This window comes from Falco rusticolus, chromosome 5, assembly GCF_015220075.1.
Source record: "Falco rusticolus isolate bFalRus1 chromosome 5, bFalRus1.pri, whole genome shotgun sequence".
Taxonomy (NCBI): domain Eukaryota; kingdom Metazoa; phylum Chordata; class Aves; order Falconiformes; family Falconidae; genus Falco; species Falco rusticolus.
In genome coordinates, this window is record NC_051191.1 from 85,993,897 (window position 1) to 86,015,513 (window position 21,617).

Consider the following 21,617-nt stretch of genomic DNA (forward strand, 5'->3'; position numbering starts at 1 on the left):
AGGTAAAACTAGCTCCAACTAGTTCTGGTGACCAAGGGCTTTGAAGTGTTACAGCACATTCAGCTATTTTAAAGTTAAAGAAATGCTCCATTTTTACCCAGGGTATTTACTTTTCCCACTTTCACTCCAGTTTCTATTCTTGCTGTTTTAGGAACTCCAAAGATACTTCAGAGTAAATAGGGTATGCTCTAAAGCCATTTCTATTCCCAAGCACATATTTGGGGTCCAGTCCAATATACCTCCAATGTAAACACTGGCACACAGATACACACACTCTGTTTCTCTCAGTTCCTCTCCCAGCCCTTGTCTGCAGACCCTCTGCTGCTACCGCCATGCCATCAGGCATCCCTAGCACACACGGATTACACTGATGGAGGATGCTGCTCCTGTAGGGATCTACAATACCTCCAAGCAACACATACTACATTAACAGAAGAACCACCAAAGCTGTCATCACAGCTGCATCAATGAGGATTTCAACAGCCTGGCCATATCATTAACAAGCACGTGAATTCCTGTGCCCCGCCCAGCTATAACCTATTTACATTACCAAAAGATAGGATGACCAAATAGCATTTTAATGCACTTTTTTTTTTTTTTTTTAAAAAAAAAAAAACCAACATAAAGGGAGAAAACCGTACAATTGCCCTCTTGTAACTGGAAACAGAAAAAACAATGTAGCCACATGATGGCACCATTTCCTAGGAGAAGAAAGGAGGCTGTGCTCCCTTCTTCAGTAGGGAACATTTTCATGTTCTACATGAAAACTGTACCAACGACGCTGGGTTCTTCCCAGAGAGCTCACGCCTTAACCTGCCCAGCCCCAGCAGCTGGCCCAACTGTTTTAACTGGATATAAGTTTAAGGCCGTTCTGTTCTTTAAAAAATCTAGGTGCATCTTTTGCTAGTTTTCCTGCATAGTGCCAGGTGCCATTACTCAGAGAGCATGCTGCACTAGGGGACCTGCAGAAGAGAGCCATTGAACAGGGAGGAGATGAGATTACGGTGTGAACACTCCCCACTGAAAAAAAGATAAGGGGGACACTTGTTGGAAGAAAAAGAATAAACTTCTTGGAAAATGTAGGCAAACAAGGTGATTTATTTTGCTGTTCTATGGTCCTGATTGAAAGCTTTCTGTAGTCATTAAGAATACCTTCACCTGCTTTAAGAGTTTTTCATTAAATACTAACAGTGTATTCCAGACTGAATATCTGTAAGGAAAGTGAACAAGGATTGCTTTCCCTCATCTCACTGTGGTGGACTGTATAAACACATCTTCTCTCAGAAGCATTGTTCAGGGAGGAGAAGGGGCTGGGGTTGTAAGCGGGAGATGAGTCTGGAGGAGGAACGAATTAGAAGGATAATAGGTGCAAATATATTAAAACATGTCTCCAAAAGAGACAATTACTATTCCATGAACTCTTTCCCATTTGCCCTGCATTGTTAGGTTTTTTCCCCCAGGCAGAAAGACAAGGAGGAAAAGCTTATCAGTTTGAGTGTGGTTAAATACAGTAAGCCTGAAAGCCTGTGGGCTTTGGTTAAAAGGAAAATATAGATTAAAACCTCTTAAGATAATTACCTGTTTAGAAGGTTTCTATTCAAGCCAGACTTCTTTACAGGGAGTGTTTGTAGCAGTCTGTTAGGAAAAGGGTGCAGTCAGATGGTTGACTTTAGCGGGACAGTCGCCTGTGGAAGAGCACTGCTTATACTGCCCATGTTTCCAGAGAAAGACCTTTTTTTGTTCTGGTCATAGAATTACTGGTTGATAGGAGAAACGAGGAAGGGACAAGAAATATGTAAATGCCAGTCCTCAAGGCTGGGAAAAAGATTCTTTTCTCTCCCAGTGGCTCTGTCTCAGCCCTGAGTAGAGGAAAGCTAACACATGAAAATGCTAGATTTTATTTGCTTATTTTTTCCATTTATCTTTATCATCAATTAGTGAAAGGGTAATTGTTAAGTAGTACAACTGGGTGCTTTGGTGAATATTTCAACTTAGATATTCATACTGTTTTGGACTGTAGTTTCTTTATTTTGAGTTTATGGGATGAGTGTTCAGGCCTGCTTATAATTCAGATTTGAATATCAGTGGGAAACAGCACATGCTCATGTCTATGACGCTGAAGGCCACAGGGAAAATTTCTGTCCTCACTGAGACCTCTGTAATCCCTGGGAGCAGACTTATTTCCAAAATCACCTACTTAGTTTTGATAGGAAGAGCATGGCAGAATGCTTCGAACTAATAAATGAAGGCAATAAACAAGAAAACAGCATTCATGGATGGCTTGATGTCATCAGTTGGATCTGTAGCATTAAATGGATATTGCCAGTTCCAATGTTTGGTTTGTGTGTCCCCTGCCCAGGGAAAAGGCCCTGGCATTACATGTATACACAAGCATACAAACACCAACAGGTGATACTAATACAGTGCATGAGAGTTATTACTTAGGTCTGCCTTCAGGCACATTCTACCTTCCACTCAGCCAAAAACATTAGAGATAGCATCTAGGAGTTTTACTTTTGAATACAGGGAATATGTCCTGTTTTGAAACACAGCATAGGATCAAAGCACAAAGTATTTTTGTTGCCCACACAGGCATGAAGCTGTGGGGAGAAGTCCCTTGCTCTGTTTTTATTTCCTCTATCATAGCCCTTTTCACACAAAAATTGCTACTCTGTGGTTTTTTTCTCTATCTGTGTAACATCAATAAATTACACGTTATCACTCCTATCATCTAGTTATAAAGAGCCTTTCAAGATTTCTAATAGATGCACAATATTGCTACACTTACATTTTCACTGGGTAAGAACTCAAAAATAGCTGTTTTGAGATTACTCTTAATTTATACTACTTCTCTCTTGTGAGCTTTCAAGAAGCAGCATTTCACCACATGTCACAGATTGATACAGAGTATATATTGCGCATCCCAGCCGGGCAGAGATCCTTTCAGTGTTTACTGCAACAAAGCTGGGATGAGTAGGGGTTCTAGGATTTGTTTATCCTTTTTTGATAGGCGCAGTCAATTCCTCGAGGAGTTATTTGTGCTGACATAATAACCAGAGATCTTGAATTCTCTTTGTATTCCAGTTCCTGAGTGGTAGATACATGAGACTAGATCTCATGTTATTTTAGCCTTGTAAATGACTCCATGGGCAATGAAAACAGTCACAGAAAATATAAATGAAAAGATGGCACAATGGCATTCCCTCTAGAAACAATAATAATTGGCATCCCTGGGAACCTAAATGCACAGTGCCAACCAGAACAATCACTGTGGCCTGCTGTGCACCAGGCTGCGAGGCAAATACCCTGATGCAAATGAAGTCCAGTGCCACTCTGATGGCTTCCAACTGACTTTCACCTATGGAGTAGATCAAACACCACATTTATTGTGGAAATACAATGATTTTCTCCCACAACATCCCCTAGCACACTTTATAAACACTAGTAGGTGGTATTAAGCAGTACCTTGGTTTTATGTTTCAGGTTCTCTCCCAGTACCATGTTAAGGCTTCACTTAAAAAATGTTCTGAATGAAAGAGCTCTCTTTGTTCAGCTGAGAACAATACAAGAATTGTTTTGGTTTTCTCACTCGAATACTGCTCTGGCCCTACCTTCTTCTAAAGTTATTGCGTGGGATCACAGCACAAAGACTATATGGCTATTCTGTGATAAGTAAACAAGACAAAGAGGAGAAAGTGACTATGGAAGCTTAGATGAAAAGAGCAAAAAGCTCCGATGTTAGACAGATGACAGTGGTGAAAAGAAACAGAAGGTAATCACCTCTATTTTTTCATCTTAACTTAGGAGCTGTATAGTTGCAACAAACCAGGCAACTGATGCACCAGTCAATGTTTCTCAAAGCTTGGAAGGTGTCTCCCTATAGCATGCAAAGGACTAACACAGAGACATGTAAGCACTCAGTTACCCAGGGTTTTAACAACACACAGTAGGACAAAAGGAGATGTAGCTGCTTTCGTTTCCTTCAATTAAGAGTCACCTGTCAAACACTGGAAAACCTTTTATGTTTTACTCTGCTACATGAACTGTCCCTCTGCAGACCGTAATAGGGAAACTGTACATTTGGTTTAGTCTTCTCATCTAATTAGGACAGAGAAGATGACAGCAGTAGCATGTGCGTTTAAGACACGAAATAACAACGATTGGCATGATTATGTTTGACATCCTTCAAGCAGATCATACAAAGTGGCAGTTTTGGTATGTGCAACTTCAGGAGGAACAACAAAAGGAGAAAAAAAGGTAGAGGAAGTTAGTCAGAAGGAGTCTGAAAGGAAAAGATAAGGAATTAAAATCCATAAGATCAGCAGGAAGATGGCCTTAATAATACCTTACTACAATCCATATCCATATCCAAGGACAACAACAACTAAAAAAGAGGAAGTAGAAAATGCTACAATGGTTAAATAACAAGGTATAAGAGTTCATTAAAGCTGAAAATGTATCCTTCCAAACACAGAAATCATGCCCAAGTGACACTAATAGAACTGAGCATAAACTGGCAGGCTAGATGTAAAACAAAGATTAGGTAGGGTGAAGAGGAAATTTGAAGAAAAAAACTACTGAAGGTATAAAGACAAATACTGTAATAAAACATTATTTAAACACATCAGATAGAGAAAGCTTACAGGGCAATGACCTGTACCTAAGAAGTGCTGTAGATTTTGTGGATTGATAGATTAAATAGTCAAGTAGTAGACTCAGTGGGTTAGCTACACTACTGAACTATGAAAGCAGTAAAGGTAATCGAAGAGGTTACAGAAATTCTGCAGTGGAATTGACATTATTGCTTTAATGTTCAGAATGGAGGATGATGGAAAAAGGTAAGCCAGCTCAAGGGGGAGAAGGGGAAAGCACTGTTCTGGAGACTGTTACTAAAAAAACCCCACAACCAAACAAAAAAACCCCCAAACAACAAGAGTACTAGAACATCTTAATACATTGAACAGTGGCAGATAGTTGTATAATATTCATCAGCCATTCACTTCATGAGTGAAGCAGTTGCACCACTCTTCCAATGTATAAAGGAAGGATTTACTAGAAGACTCATAACTTAAAGAATGGTAATAAAAAAAATCTGTGGGGGCAGACTGAAAACAAGAACAGGTAAATTCAGAAACAGACTGCAGATACCTTACTGGACAGTTACAGTATGTCTCAGTGGCTGCAGCATGACTTACAAACACAAATACCACAGTATTATCAACTCAGTCACTCAAAATTCTTAAGAATGGAAGCTATGGAATTGTAAAAAGCAGTAAGACTTCTTATCCTCCTCCCTGGTACTTAGAAAGAATAGATACACTGGGGACATATCTTCAAGTTCTCCCCTGAAATCATGAAAAAAAGGCTGTTTTAAACCAAAGCTGAAATTAAGCATGTTATCACTGAAAGTTCTCTAAATGGAGAACAGTAAGACAAGTATTGAATACCACAAGAACTGACAATCTAGCATGAAGCCAGTATTACAGGGTCATCAAATAAGAGAATCAACATTTACGATAATTAGACAAATTTTCAAAAGCATCTATGTGTTATAAATGTGATTTATGCATCAGTGAAACTTAAGCTCCAAAGTCACACAGTCACTTCTGAAAACATACTCACTGACTTCACAACTGAAGTACCATATGCTATTAGTCATTTCTCATGAGAAGAAAAGCCCGAGAGACCAACCTGACAAAACTCACTTAGTGTACTGATTAGGAATATAGAGACCAGCTCCTATCGGTAGTACATTTTATACTACCAATTCTTCAGTGTCTTGTGATGGCTTTTTCAACAGAGGCAGGGTGAGCTCAGCTTACAGTTTTATAGACCTGTACTCCTGTCTCCATGCAATTCAAGCAACCTGTATCTGCTTCAGTGAAAACACAATTCATTCCTGGCTGATAATTCTTTGATAATCTTACAAACAGAAATACAAACCTACCGGACATAGAAACCACTTACGACTGTCAAAAAGAGAAGCATTTACTAAACAAAATTTCAAATGTTCTGCAAGACAAAAGTATAATTAAGTGTCATGACAGCAGTGTTTGAGAACTACGAATGTCCTTGCTTTCTGTTTAGCTTGCTACAGAAAAGCCTGTATCATTATTATTATTATTATATCATCTAAAAGAGATATCTAAACATACATAATCTCTTAGGTCACCTAAAACAACCTAAAAATATTCAGCATTAGCTAACACACACCATATATAGATCAGCAAAAATACAGACAAATTACTACTGACACACTGCCAGCCTCAGAAAAGAAGGAAGCTGGTAGAATCAGGGCCCCCCTCCTCCCCTCTGAGAGTGGAGATCATTTGAAAGCTCCAGAGCAGTCCCTAGGGAATCATAGCCACAGATTTCCAGAGGCAGAGGGAAGACCATAAAGGCATGTAACCATTCTCTTCCTGCCACAGAACCTCAAAGAGAAACACAGGAAACCTAAAATATAAAGCTGAGGCCAAACCAGCTTCAGATCCATCTAGCCTCTATATTAGCCCTAGGCAAATCAAATTTGTCGATTCATGGGAAGGGAATGGTGGGTCCCTCTAGCTGCTCAAGAAAATGAAAACCGAGTTTCCGCATCCACGCTCAATGCTCTGTGGAGTTCAGGAACCTTGTGAGGTTCTCTCTCTGCCTTTCCCCATTATGCTGCAAGACTATCAAGCTACAAAAATCAGGAGAAAAAGAAACAGACTGCCTCTAAGTCCCCATCCTGTGAAAGCTAAAAAATGCTGGAATTGGACCAAATCAGCCATGTCACTTGAGCACGTATGGACAAAGCGTTCAGATGTGGTCCATTACCGACAGTGTTTATCAAGTGTATTCTCTTTAATGCACAAAAACTCCACGGAGGCTTGCTAAAACAGAACTTTAGTAAGTCCTCCCCCATCTCAATGTCTTGCCAATGATTGTTTCATGCATTTTTCAAAAATTATCCATGCCTCACTTTCCTTCTCAACTTTCATTCCCTACCAGAATCTCAGGTCTCTGCAAGAATTTGGTGTTCTCTAAAATCATAAAAATCACCTCAGCAGTTTTCCCAATGATTGTCCAACCTGCCTCCCAGTGCCACGGAAACTCTTTGCAAAGATGTTGCTTTTCCCTTGTCTGGAACAAATTCCTTCACAGATGGACCATCCACTGTCTAAGAATAACTCTTTTAACTATCAATAGAGACAAAGAGATTCAGTTGCACTGTTCCCGTGGGATTCCTTTGAGTTTGGACACATCTGTTAAAGATGCATACATCAGAGCTTGAATGAAGTTTTTGTCTGATTGTATCTCTGAGAACTCTGAAAGTTTCTGCCAAAATGATCTTATCTGTTGGCATGTGCAAAACATATATAGTTATAGACGCTTTCTGAAGGGCTCCTAAAGTGGCCTATACAGACCAAATCAGTTTAAATACAGCCAAGTCCTGATGACTTCCTTCCCTCTCAGCAAAGTCTTTAGAAGCTTTACCTGAGGCAGATCAGCCTTCAAACTAGGACCCTACCAACTTCATGCATTCTTTATGCCTAAGCAAGAAAGTATGTGGAAAACTGAAAATAGCGCCAACGTCACATGCTTTGCTTTGCTTCTTTGTAACTCTTCCAGAAACTATGTCTCCATGCTTGTCCTTGTAGCTTTTTGCACAAACACCTTTCTTCTGGGTAAGCAGCCACAACTGTTAGTGACAGCTGAGTAGCTAGAGGTATAACTCATTTGGAGCTCTGTCAGCTCACTCTATGACTTAATTCCAAAATCATTCAAAGCGGTACTTTTTATCTGCCAAAGCCCTACATGAAAACAGTTACCTCAGGAAGCACCTCTTCCTCTTGTTTCTCCAATTGCATGGCATGAGCTAGCATTTCCCAAGGTTGAAAGAGATGGGAACTGGACACAACGTATCCTAGGTTCTGGATTTTGCCTCAAGGATTCGTCTCAGCTGGAACTATAATGTTCAAATTCAGAAAACTAAGACCCAGTCCTACAACAGTCAGAAGTAATGCAATTTCACTGGGAATAAGTGGCACCACAAACAGCATGCAAAACGTACTACACTATAGAATTAAGCCCTAAATTAAGTTGTGCATCACATATGACTTTATACCTAGAGTTTTTTGTGAACTACTTGTTTCACTAGGACAGGCATTCAGACTATTGCTTAATCTTTTTTTTCACCTCTGCCTTTTACAGTTGAGGAGCAGATGGCTATCATAGAGTTTTTATTTCCTATGCCTGGAAAAAGTATTTTGATCTGAATCGTTCCAAAAGCACCCTGATTTTTTGAAGTAGATTGGCTTTTGAATATTTCTCATAATAAATATGTGGTGTTGTTTTCTGCCAAGCACTAGTGACTGAATTCAAAATGGTCAGTGAAAATTTTCTTATGAGGAGTGACTGAGGGAACTGGGGTTGTTTAGTCTGGAGAGGAGAAGACTCAGGGGGACCTTATGGGTCTCTACAGCTACCTGAAAGGAGGCTGTAGGCAGGTGGGTGTCAGTCTCTTCTCCCAGATAAGAAGTGACAGGACAAGAGGAAGCAGCCTCAAGCTATGCCAGGGGAGGTTTAGATGGGATATTAGGAAACATTTCTTCACAGAAAGGGTGGTCAAGCACTGGAACAGGCTGCCCAGGGAGGTGGTGGAATCACCATCCTTGGGGGGTGTTTAAAGAACACACAGATGTACTGCTTAGGGACATGGTTTAGTGATGGACTTGGCAGTCCTGGGTTAATGGTTGGAGCTGATGATCTCAAAGGTCTTTGAATTTTTCCAATAATTGATAATTGATACCAATAATTGATACTACGATGCTGACTCTTTCTGGGTGTTTCTGGTATTTTCAACAAAAATTCCTCTCAAACTTCCTGTCTAATCCTAGCTGTTTAGTATTTTTAAATTATTTACCATCTGCTAGAGAATTCCCCACCAGAATGAAGAATGTCCTTTGAAAATGAAATATAATCTCCTTAGCTGTGGGGGCAGAGGCAGTATGGAGGTCTGGGGAAGGGAAGAGAAGCAATGCTGTAGCCTCTAGAAGGTAGAGAGAAGGACAGGTAGTGTTGCTGGCTCAAAGAAGTAAAGTATCACCACAGGTCCAAAAGTTGAGAAGATGAAGGATGTGGCAATGTAGCTCTGAGAGGAAGGGAAGAGAAGGAAAAAGGAGGGAATTTTAGGGTGAGGGGAAAGAATCAGTCCAAAAGGCAGGGGAGGCAAGAGGTAAGGAGAAGGAGTTTATAAGGACAGGGAAGCCCATTTTTAAATGCTGGGAGCCACAAACACTAATCTTTTGGGTCAATGAATGTATTCCAGCACTACGGACTGAGGCAATATTACAAAAAACCCCACATAACACAGGCAATAGCTATAGTAAATATGCAGTAAATATTCATCATGCCTTGTTTTTAGTTCATGTGAGAAATTGGCATTGCTACTTTGCAAAGGCATGCCAAACGCTAATTATATGCATGCTGCCCTGAACAAATACAGCCTGACAAAGGTTATAACCCATCATAAATAATGGGAGTTTTTCCACAGGCTTCAAAGCACATGGAATCAACTAACAGAGATCGACACCACAAGGCATCTTACCATTTTTTTGAATTTTTGCAGGAATGTAATTGTATTTTGGGAACTAAATTTCAACAATTCCTGAGACAGGACAATATTAATGCTGAAATCATTACTAAACTTCTTTTCTGAAAAAAACCCAACTTCACTGGGAAAGGAGCATCTAACCTGGGTTTGCAGTTTTTTCATAATTGGTATTGCGAATTTAGTAGGAATGGAAGGGGATTTGGGAACATTTAAAGCCTTGGGGTCCTAAAGTCTGTTTGTCCACAGAACAGGTAGAGCGTGAAGAGCTGCAGACTCCACCTCCCCCTACTGCCCTCTGCCAATATTCCTCACCCCTGAACTTGGCCACAGAAAGCAAAGGCAGGGGTTCATTCTCCAAGTTCCTTCCCTACAATCCCTGCTGGCCTCTGTCCTAAAGTTGCTTTCATGGGTTTCCATTTGTACTGTCAAAAAACATCAGTGTGAGGTTTCAAATCCCATTTACTAATGAACTCTTTCATCTTTGTGAATGGGATAAAAAGATTCTTTGTTTGAAAATAAGGATTATTTTTCCTTGTTGTTCTTCTCTTTTTTTCTGCATCTTTTCACAAGCTTTTTGTTTTCAGAAAACATAACAAGACAAAACTGTACCCCAGTTTTAACAAAGAGCCTGACATCTCTTATTTGAAGAGAATTCTTGTATATACTAAACTGCATGCTGCCTGCTGCTCAGTTGTTTCACATGTCTTTCTTCTCCCCAAATCACCAGGTGAGACTTAGGAAAGTCTCCCCAATGTTTACCAGCTCTATTAAAATCATGATCTCTAGAAGCAGCTCATAACGAATAAAGTCAGAAGCCAACAGGAATGCATTGCAGCTAAAGTGATTTTGATAGTGATGATCCCTACAACCCTGCTGCTTCCAAGCTTGGCCCTGAGGCAGGATTTTTAAATTAAAAAAAAGAAAAGGATATACATACTTTTTAATCTGATTTTTTATTGTCATGCCCTGATTTTTTTTATAGGCCTTTGCAAAGTCTGGTTGGCTTCTGAGCTCTTGAAACCCGGTGTCATCATCTTTCCTTCTCATTTCCCTCCCCTTGTAAATTTTACAACATGCTAAAACCACCACAGAAGAGGTAAAGTATATATTCTAAAACTAGTGAATAATGAGGTCCACATCACCCTGCATATTGCTGTCCAAGAGACTTCCAGGCAGCGACCACTGTGAAGAGACAATGTTTTTAAGAGCTGACAGGGTAAGTTCTGACTTTCCAAAATCCAGTTTTGATCATTCCTTCCCTTATTTTTGTATTTTTTGGCAAAATGGAAAAGAACATTTTAAAAAGACCAATTAACCCATGCTGAGTAATCTGAAAGTGAATGCACTCGAAAAAAGGGCCATAAACTGGTACAACCACACAGGTCTACAAAGATTTTCCAGACTCTCTCAGGCTGATACTCTCTACAAAACACTCCCCTTTTCCTTTGTGGAAATCCTTTACAATCCTGGGTGTCAGAGCCAGACACCTGTTTTCTCCAATTGCAATAAAGCACTGACTGAAACTCCCCAGTCAGTAGATATGCTTGGGTAACTAGAAGCATGTGACTACGTGGAGCTGAATAACTACAGCTCTAGTTGGGGAGAGATATGCTTGAGGGGTCTTCCCTTTTTAATTCATAAGAAGTAGCAACCCAGCCCAATAACATGCTCTTAGCTTCCTCTAGCAGATTGTATTATCATGACCTTAACACAAAATGCTCTGTTTCAGTGGTAATTTCCAAAGAAGGGAAAAGGTAAGCCCTGAGGAAGTCCTGCTTGTGCCATTATGGAAAGAGCATCCAACTGGAAAACCTGGTCCGCATCAAGCAGTGTGTTTTCAAGAACCCAAACGCAACCCAGCAGCGTGTTAGTGTACTCACAATCAGATGACCCTGTGTGTGCGTGCAGGTTTGTTGGTGAATGTGGTGAGTGGATGAGGGTCGGGCTCAGAGACCGAACAGCTTCAAGGTTCAGGCAGCGAAGGCCCGGCTTGGCGCTGCGTGCACCCGTCTGAGTAATCTCATTCTCCTCAGACGCCTTCTGGTTTTCAGCTGTCTTGGGTTTCTTCCTGAAAATAAACAAAGAGACCTTTGAAGGGACTGACTGCATATTTGGGAAAAGGCATTTTTAGAATCTGTTAAAGATAACTTTCTCCCTCTTTCCCCTCCCTTCTTTTCCCTTACAGGGAAGGAGGCAGAGAAGACTTTCCCCCATGCTTCTTGTTTGGAAACAAGCTGCTCCTTGTTTTGACTCTGATGCAATGGCCCTGAGACCGTGTTACAGCAAATAGGCCAAGCATGAAGCTCCTCATTCTGCCCCTACTGATGACATATAAAATGAAACTCGTCCCAGTGGTTTAGACAGTCGGAGCTCCATTTGACAAATATTAACCAAGGCTGTAGCATTCTGAATAGAGAGAGTTACACAGAAATGTAATAGAATTGTCTGAAAAGCAAACAAATATGCAAGCTTCCAGTTCAAAATGAATCAGTACAGAGACTCATATTGTAGGGAAAAGCACTGAAATATAATTTTGAGATGCAGAGGTTATCTAAGTAAAGCACGAAAATTTGCAGCCTGAAACAACAGGCTATGAGCACAGCACATGAGAGCTTGCCACACCTCCTTCCACCCAGGACCTCCGAGCATCCTGCAAACACAAGGAATTAAGCCTCTGAGGAACATTAAGGAGGTAGTTAATCAGCACCTTCGTTTCACAGATGGAGAACCCGGGGCACAAGAAGTGGTGGGCTTCGAATCACGCAGCGAGCACTCCGTTGGGGGAGGCAAGTGCCCACACCTCACCCCTTCCCCTCCATTTGACCTTTGCGGGTGCTCCCTGAGGCACCTTGCCCAGCCAGCTGGGGCCACAGCCTTCTGCCAGGGCCACTGCTGCCCTGGCCCAGCATGCGGCCATGGTGCCCAGGTGTCACCCAGCAGCTCCTGCTGTGTGTGGGGAGGCCACGGCCGCGCTTGTGAGAGGGCAGCAGGAGCCAGGGAGGCTGAAGCCGTAGATAAAACGCGTCTCTCTCCTGCTGGCAGGGCCGGCAGCGGCAGGTTGCCCTGGGAGCAGGCCTGTCCAAGGGCGCACCTCACACTGCCGGGTGACCATGGCTTCAGGGCTGCATCCAGCCTCAGCAAGGGCCATCCCGGAGGATGGGGGTGCCCCTGGAGCCAAGGTGGCCCTGCCCCGCGTCTGCCCTGGCTCCCTGTGTGCCGGCACAGCCCCTCTCGTCAGGGACGGGCTCTCCGCCAGAAGGGCCAAGGCTGGAGCCCCTTCTCCCCACAGGGCCTGCTCTCCTGCATCCCACCTAGGCCCGCGGGCGGCCGGCACGCCGAGGACTGGCCTGGCCTGGCCTCTCACTTTTGAAACAGCTCGGTCCCAGAGCCGAAGAGCCCCGTTCCCGCGGAGCTGGCGGGGGGCACACGGCGGCACAGCGCCCCCGGCCCGCCCGGTTGCATAAGGGCGTTATGTAAGGGCGGCACGGCCGGCCGCGGGCAGGGCGCCATTTCCCGGCGGCCGCCGTCGGGGGGCAGCAGCCGCCCGGGCCCGGCCCGGCACGGCCCGGCGAGGCGCCTCCTCGGCCGGAACGTGAAAAGCTCTAGGATAGGAGGGAAGAAAAACCTGTCATTACCATGAAAACGTAAATCAAACGGGCCAAAAGGAAATAAACCAAATCCTTCCCCCTCACAAAGCGCCCTCAGGAGGTGCTGGGCCCGGTCAGCCGCTGGCACCCGCCCTGGGCTGCCCAGGGCTGAAGGGATGGCCCTGGGTTGGCCAAAACGCAGAAAAAGGCGCTCAGTCCCAGATGGTTTTGGGGTGCTGCAGGGCAGCTGAGCTCTGCAGGTGAACCACCGCCAACAGAGGGTCATGCTGATAACCCCACTGCTGCTGGCAGCTCTGATGTGGTTTGGATTACCGGGGCTAACAATCCCCACGCCATGGGATGGGCACGTAGTACTGCTGCTGTATCCTCCACATACATCAATCAATATGCTCAAAATATACCAGGATAAAGTCTAATCTGATCTAAATCAATAGCAGATGACTAAATGGACCTTACTTAAAGTTGCAGAGGTATAGCAAAGGCCTGAACTGATTTACTCCATTTTAAATGGAAGGAAAATCAAACTATTTAAAAGCATGTTTTTTTCCTGGAGAGTAAACAGAGCATCTCGTCGCTCCAAGCTCAGGCATCCTTCCGTCTGTTCCCCGTTCTGTCACTGGGATCCATCTCTTGCTACATGGATGAGGATGCATGAGATGCAGAGCTTATATATGGCAACATATATTTTTAAAGTATATGGTCTGCATACGTTTTGTTTGTAAGTCTGTGTTGATCTTTGGCATACGAACACTGGCACACCTTCACACAACTCATTTCCAGATCCCATGACTTTCCAATGTGCAGCCAGGATGCACTGGGAGCTGTGAGAAACCTGTGTATAGAACAGTGGTTTTTTTACAGCATTGCTACCCAAGAAGCTTTCAGATAGCATGGCTTTTTGTCCAGGCATGAAAGGATGTATGTAGGGTTGGACTCTGGATGCAAGGGGTAATGAAGTCCCTTGTGCTGGGAAGCTGAACTGCCATACTGAAGTGCTGTTTTCAGCCCAGAGTTAACCCAAGTTACACACTCGGAACGCAGCCTCTGACTCCAGCTTCACCCACGCACAAAGCTGCCTTCCCCGGGCAGGACCCTGTTGTTATTTGCAGGGTAGGGGCTCAGCCTGAGCAAGCACGACTTGTTGGCCACTAGCACAGCCACACTTGCATTGCTAGAAAAGACACTGACGGATGCTTCATTGTGTGACTGATCCCCTGTGTGCCTCCCAGGCCTTCAAAATTCATTAGAGGGACAGGTTAAAAAACACTTTAGCAACAAGTAGTGACACCAGAGAGGCTGTGCTTAGCACCCCCTGCTTCTTCCTTTCCAAACCCATTTATTTTCTACTTCGCTCTTAAGGCTGACACTGTATTACCAAGATGCTCTTGTGTCATCTCTTTTCCACGTCAGAGTTCTGCAGCTTGGCGACCTGTGCTCACTAGGATGGGAAGAGAAGCAATGGTGCTGATTGGCACTAGAGGTGGTACCTCTCCACAGCAGTTCGTTTCTCTTACACTGTTTAGGCATGCCCTGCATCTCAGTACCACCTGAAAGGAATGCAGGCTTCCACATGAGGAAGGCTGAATAAGGGAAACAGTCAGTTAAGGACCCAAAGAAAACTTTTCAGAAAAAAAATAATAAAAATCCTGGGGACTCTGTGATCAAAACTACCTATGAAGAAATCCAAACACGGTTCTTCTCCAGTCTGCTATGTCAGACTGCTGTTGCCAACAAAGGACAATGGGCAAAGCCAGAAAAAGCCTGCTATTGCTGTAATTATATTGCTATCCTTTTGTTCTACCTTATCACCCATCTAGAAAGCTCCTATTGCTATGATCTTCACCTATATATTCTAATTAAATATTCTTATGTTCACTTACATAGTCTACTTCTATTGCCATCTTATTGCTATAGTCTTCACAGGGAGAGTTAAGCGCTGGATCAGGTTGTGGCATCTCAGTCCTTAGAGATTTTCAAAACTTAATTGAACAAGGCCCTGAGTAACCTAATCCAACTTGGAAGTCAGCCCTGCTTTGAGCAGGGAATTTGACTACAGACCTCCAGAGGACCCTTCCAACCTAATTTTTTTTCCTGATTGCACACTTCTGTGAACGCTTCCATCAGCAAGCTCTCTAATATATCTCCATGTTCCAGAAGACAAAATGGCACACTAATTGTATTATGAGTATGACTTGTCATAGCTATGTCAAAAACTCTTGAAAGCACAGAGGTAGGAGCAAGAACGAAATAAGTAATAAATAGTTTGCGGAACATTCCCAAATTATACCTGTTTATGTACCATCCCTGGACTTCATTGATTGGCAGTCCTGTGCAATTATTTTAGTAGGAAGTGTCAGTCTACCTTGCTACTTTAGTTCATGTGACTATGTTCTTCTCTATAGACTAACCCTGGAAACAAGAAGTTTGCCATTTCCTTGTTAGTAACAGCAATAAAAGTAGCAACTTACTTGCAAAAGACTTGGGATGGTGCCCTTGCAGCAAGGGGCTGTATTCTGAGCTCCAGTTATCTCTGAGCTTCTTCTCCACATACACTTGTGGTACATTACATGTCTTCCCAAATATTGCACTCATTCTTAAAATTATCAGAGGGCCATCCAGCATCTTTGCTTCTTGTGAAGGACAGCAGAAGGCCAACATAGCAAAGAGATGGCACTTCTTTATATGGGCCTGATGCCCAGACTCCCAGAAGTTTGGGACAGAAAAGATGCTGACTTTTCTAAGCTAATCTGAGTCTTGAGGGTCAATGCAGAATTCATTTTTCCTACTGATTTATAAGGGGTTTACCCAGTCCATTTCTAAGCATCCTACCTACTCCATCTCTTTAAATTTTCTATCCTATATCCAGGTACTTTTTTTTTGTTAGTACTCATTTTCAGCATTTCCTTATATTTATTGTATTTTTTTCACTATGTTCATTTACAACACTTAAACTGTATTCTCTTCTTTCTTGATTGTATGCCTTCCTAATATCAGGCTAACTGTATCCAGTCATCCCTGAACTGAAAGTGCCTATCAGCACTTCCCAGCTCGTGTAAAGCAAGACGTACAATCACTGCCATCTTTTTATTTTTGTTTTCTGTCAGTATCTTCATTGCAGTGAGGCATTCCCTCCTTTCCATGTACCTTAACACTACACTATCATACAACAAGGTCTCAGATGCTGGACAACTCAGAATGCTGCAGCAACTGCAATGATCTCCGCACTGGCCGCAAAACAGAACTGGCTCCTTTCTGTTTAATTTGAAGGCAGCACGGGTAATATTTTGGATGTTCTAACCTCAAAGCTATCTAGAAACTAATTACTACCTTTTAGTTTTGGAATGCCTTTAAAAACCCTGCTATACTTCCCCCTTTTTGCTGCCACTCTCGCATACAGCTTCTCTCTCCCAACCCTCCACTTGCTCTCCACAAAGGATTTCTTTGCATGCCCTTGCAACCATTACTTGAGTTTAGAATGAATTTCCCCTCGATGAGGTAACACGTTCTCACAGTGAGGCCACCAAACCAGGTCTCTGTCAAAAATAGGCAACATGTGCTGTTGTACTTCTCACACGGCAGCTATAGCTTGAACCTTCCCTTACACAGGGAGCAGCTCTCCGTCCTGCAGAGGCACTAGGTTAGCAATGAACAAATTAGCTCAGGTAGAGGAACCAGCGTTGCTGCGCAGAACCCACAGTAGCATCCTGGCTCTCAGGGGAAGCTATGATAATGCGAGTGTATGAGAATAATACTACATAATGAACAATAATGAGGCAGTTTTCAGCCTCTGAATACAGGGAGGGCTGGGTCACCAACCAGACCTTTGTTCATCGCATATTAAACAGCATGGAGGGAACACGCCACAGGGTTGCTGATGTTGTTACAAGTGCTGCTGCTGGCTGAGTCTGCCCACCCATGTTCCAGGCATTATTTCTCCTCCTCACAGATACAGCATCACCTTCTAGTAAGTGCCCTCAGGTCAGAGATGCCTGTAGTGCCCAAGCACTGCACTTAACTCACTGGTATACAGTTTGTCTGTAACCTTAGTGACTCAGAGACTGTATATAATTTTTTAAAAAAACCCTGGCTTTTCAGATGCTAGAAATAGAAGAGTGTGAAAATAGTTCACATTTGATTTTAAGCAATATTTTTCCTGAGTGTTCTGCTGCACATTCTTCCTCTGCCTGTGTGCGACTAACACAGCTCCTGATATCAGTGCTTATCACTGCCAGTGTTGTGTCTCTTCCAGACATGACATTGACAATACATATTTAGAAACTGACAAAGTGAAAGAGAGAGAGAGAGATGAGTACAATTACTGACTATATATAAATATAAAAAAAAAAAAAAAAAACCAACAAAAAAAAAGCGCCCGGAAGAACAGCAAAAAGCATTGAAATCTGCCCAGAGACCTCACCTCAAAATTCAGGGCACACTGAACACCAGAGCGGAGGGTGAAGCTTCCCAAGAGACGCTCACTTCAAACCACCTGAGCCATCCCACTTTTCCTGCCAGAAGTGTTCCTTCAGTAGTTAAAAGTCCTGCACAAGCTGACTGCCTGAATATTCACACAGCTTCTCTGATGATTTTGCAGCCACATTGATCTTCATGCTGTTACAGCTATATGACTGGCAGTTTGTTTAAAATCTCTGATTGCAAGTTTGTGTCATACAATGGAAAACACAAACTCCTGAAAACATTGCCATAAAATGTAATACGAAAGAGAAATCCCCACAGAACACTGCAGAGCAAGAATGGGAGACACAGAGAACTGACAAAAGAGGCCCAATGTTCTAGTGCAATAAAAGCCTGGAAAATTTAATCAACACAGAAAAGTAAAATAAACTCCAAAATCCCTTACAGGAGACTGATTAACATAATTAAATTAAACTCAGGGATTAAGTTAAACTGAGATTGAAATTTGCTGTGTCTGTTTCAGGCCTGAAATGGGGGTTATATGCCCCCAAATATGTCCACTTTTCCCATCTAAACCACAACTCCCATAAAGTCAGGCCCTGACTACAAAACCTGCCTGACTCAGAGCATCTCGGCTACAGCAACACCGTGACAATACTGGCAAGCATTGAGAATTGATCATAAGCAATCAAAACTATGAGATCTAGGGGGAAAAAAAGTGCAAATAACAGGTAAGTGGTAATTTCAGAGCATTATAAAACCACAACACAAAGTCAAAATTCTCTGTGCAATCTCTGTACTCTGTGCAAAAATACCTGTGCAATCCCACCAAATTACCAAATTGTAATGGCCTTAAATCATAAATGACTCAAGGCCTAGAAAGAACAGCGTAAACCTTTAAGAAGTTGCAGTAAATTCAATCTGTATTGCATGAAACACGAATGAGAGGAAAGGTGGCTCATTAAAAAGTAATAAGAATGAAAAAGAAGACAAACACTCCGAAGACAAACATGGATGAACCAACTAGAACAGCACGAACTAGAGCAGTAAGCAGGGAGAACCTGCCAAACGAAAAGATACAAGCAGATCAAACCAGCCATTGCTGAACTATGCTGTGAGGCTACAACTTAAATATTTAACAGTTTTTTATTGACATATTTTTTGCCCATGTATTTCCTTGCAAATTTCAAAAGCAAAACTTAGCTTACCCTCATCAGTAATGCTCACAGGTGCTGCAATTTGTTTTTGTTTTTTAAAGATGTCTTTTTTTTTTTTTTTTGCTGAAACAAGAAGTCTTTTATAAGAGATAAAATATACTTACAGTGGTTTCCAAACGGTATCACTCTTCAGGTAAATTACTCCAAGCCTTGGACCTAGTGCAGACGTTCATTGGGGCAGGGAACAGAGAGAGGCTGTGTCTGTACCAGAAAGAACCAAAAGGAAAGGTCAGGGGGAAATAATAATTATTTACTGAGAGCAAGAAAACTTGCTGCAACACTAACTGGCACTCTCCGCCGTCAGTACAGCTGGCTGCAGCCTGGTAGTGCCGAATTCTTCCCGCTTCAGTCCCCCCAGCCCTGGCTGCAAACGCCAGCAGAGTCAGTCCCCGGTTACCCCAGTCTGCCCATGCAACCTATTCTGGTGAAGTGAGGAGGAGACGGAGGATTAGCCAGCAAAGTGCTATCAGTAGGATTCATTCTGAGAAGTTGCTCACTCTAATGGCATGAGCACGGAGCAGTGATGGAGAGCTAGCACAAACTTGGCACTCAAGTGCATCTCATCAGAACAACAAGGCTAGTCCTGTTCGGAGCAGCAACAAGCACTTCCTCAGGACTGAAAGGCAGGAAAAGGAAGGAAAAATGCTCCTTTGCTTCTTTTGCTGTCTTTACGTCACAAAAATGACGGCTCCTATCACAGCAGAAACCAGCAGAAACCCCACTTATCTCCCATCAATCACCAGGTCTACTGCAGTGAGACCAGTGAAGGAACGTTGTCAGCCTTTCAGGAAAGATTCAGCTCGGCAGCAGGTTTATGTCTGAAATCTCCTGAGCTAAAGAGGGAGCTGGACTCCATGGACTAATACAGAAAGGGATCCAAATAAAAACCTCAGCTCCAGTATTTATTAGAGGATGATTTCACCAGCCCAGACCTAAGTTTTTGGGAGTATTTACATTTTTGGGGGACTTGAATCCCTCTCTAGACTAACAGAACTCCTCCTTTGCTAGCTTCTTATGATCTTTGGGTGGCTCACTGTGGATGTTGGAAGTACGTCTGAAGTTAACATCCAGGGACAGAATTAAATCCTGCTCACTTCACTTATGCAAAGAACTCCTGGGACTTCAGCATATTCAGTCCTACCCACAGTGAAGCCAATGGTGCTATTTCCATGAATAAATGATTTTGCCTACTCAGATCAGACAAGAAAAGCAAATATTTGCTTTATCAAAGAAATCAAGAAGGTGAACGAAAAATGATAAGAGATGTAATTGTTATTTCACAGGTAGTTAATGTCACTGTGCAAGTTGGAATTTATGTCTGTAAATGCAACACAATAAAAAAACCCCACTGTTCGTGCAGCAGGAACACTGGAATGAGCATCAGCAGACACAATGAATGATTTTAGATGACACTGTAATAATGTACTTCACAAAACATACATTTGGTTTTATGTTCAATTTATACATTTTGTAATGATGACGTTTATTGATGACTGGGATATATGCTACATACTGATTTCAACAGGCTGCATGGAATCTTAGCAGCTACACTTCACAGGGGCTCAAGCAAATATTTTCTTTGATTCCATTTTTCTTAAGTTCTCCCCTCTTGGAGTCTGCTTTGAATTGCAAATTCAGTAAATTTAAACACACAAAAAAACCCTCCTCAACTTAGCCTGAACCTCCGAGTTTCACCAGGGCTTGGGAGAGGAACCATATGCTGGTGTCAGGTTAGCTCAAAAGAATTATCTAAAACAGTGACACCTTTGACCACGACCAAGGGTTGAATTTCAAAGGTGCAATAACGCCCAAGATTGCTGTAGATTTAAGTTCCTGCTAACACTCAGCATGGCTTACTTTCAAGTTCTCCCTTCCCACATCCACATACGCCCCACCTGTTCTGTTAATGCTGACCTTGCCTCTTACATCCACTTTGCACACATCAGTCTGTCTTTTATCTGGCTATTGCTCACATTTTTAAGGCATAAATCCCATGCGCCTTAGAGACTGCCCAGTGCTTCAGCTAACATGCATTTTTAACTTGTACTAGAAGCAGAAAAATCACAGGATCAGGTCTTTAGTCTTTGCTTCGGCAGAACTCCTGCTCACTTCACTCCTAATTTCACACAAGAGAAGCCTAAGAACTGCATGTACTTATCCTGCATATTTTGTCACCTCTCTCTTTGTGTCATTATTGCTCTTCCAATCTCTGGGATCCCAATCCAAGTGGCTCTCTCTTCTAGCACTGCCTAGCACTCAATCTGGCTTCACATCAAGGGTCAGGCAGACAAGTTGTTAGAGATGGGCTGTTCAAAGTCTTCTACAAAATCTGGGCACTAAAATCTCTGTGAAAGGCAACACTTAAAATATCTTCATTTTTCTCCATCATTTTTGCTATGACCTGGGAAGACATGTATCTTTTCCTCCAGTGTGATGAGCATAAAGCACTGAGATCATCAGCAGCTGATAGGTACATTTTAAGTACATAAAATCAACAAAGCTGATGGTGCTTCAGAAGACATGGGGAGTGCAACAGAGAGAGAAACACTCAAAATTTTTCTGAAAGTCTTAAATCTAGCTTGAGAAAAATTAGAGGAAAAGGACTTTTGGTCGTGTGAAGATAGCGCAAAAAGAGACAAGCAGGACAACAGGGGAATGGGATGTGTGACACTGGGTCAAGTAACTACTCCCCTCTCGACATGGGCTCCTCTACCCAGAAAAGGAAAACATTGCATTTCTGCTCCACGAGGTAATGTGTGCTTAATTAAGATTTTGGAGGAT

General features: G+C 42.6%; 1 protein-coding gene across 2 annotated transcripts in view; it reads right to left on the reverse strand.

The window, feature by feature from the left end:
* The window catches only part of ZBTB20 (zinc finger and BTB domain containing 20), a 168,715-nt gene that overhangs the window by 20,526 nt on the left and 126,572 nt on the right, over positions 1–21,617 (reverse strand). For both annotated transcript variants that reach the window (XM_037389534.1, XM_037389535.1), the window contains 2 exons: positions 18,941–19,037; positions 11,476–11,663 (listed from right to left, as the gene is read on the reverse strand). The gene's annotated coding sequence lies outside the window, so the exon portion shown is untranslated. The remainder of the gene's footprint in view (positions 1–11,475; positions 11,664–18,940; positions 19,038–21,617) is intronic.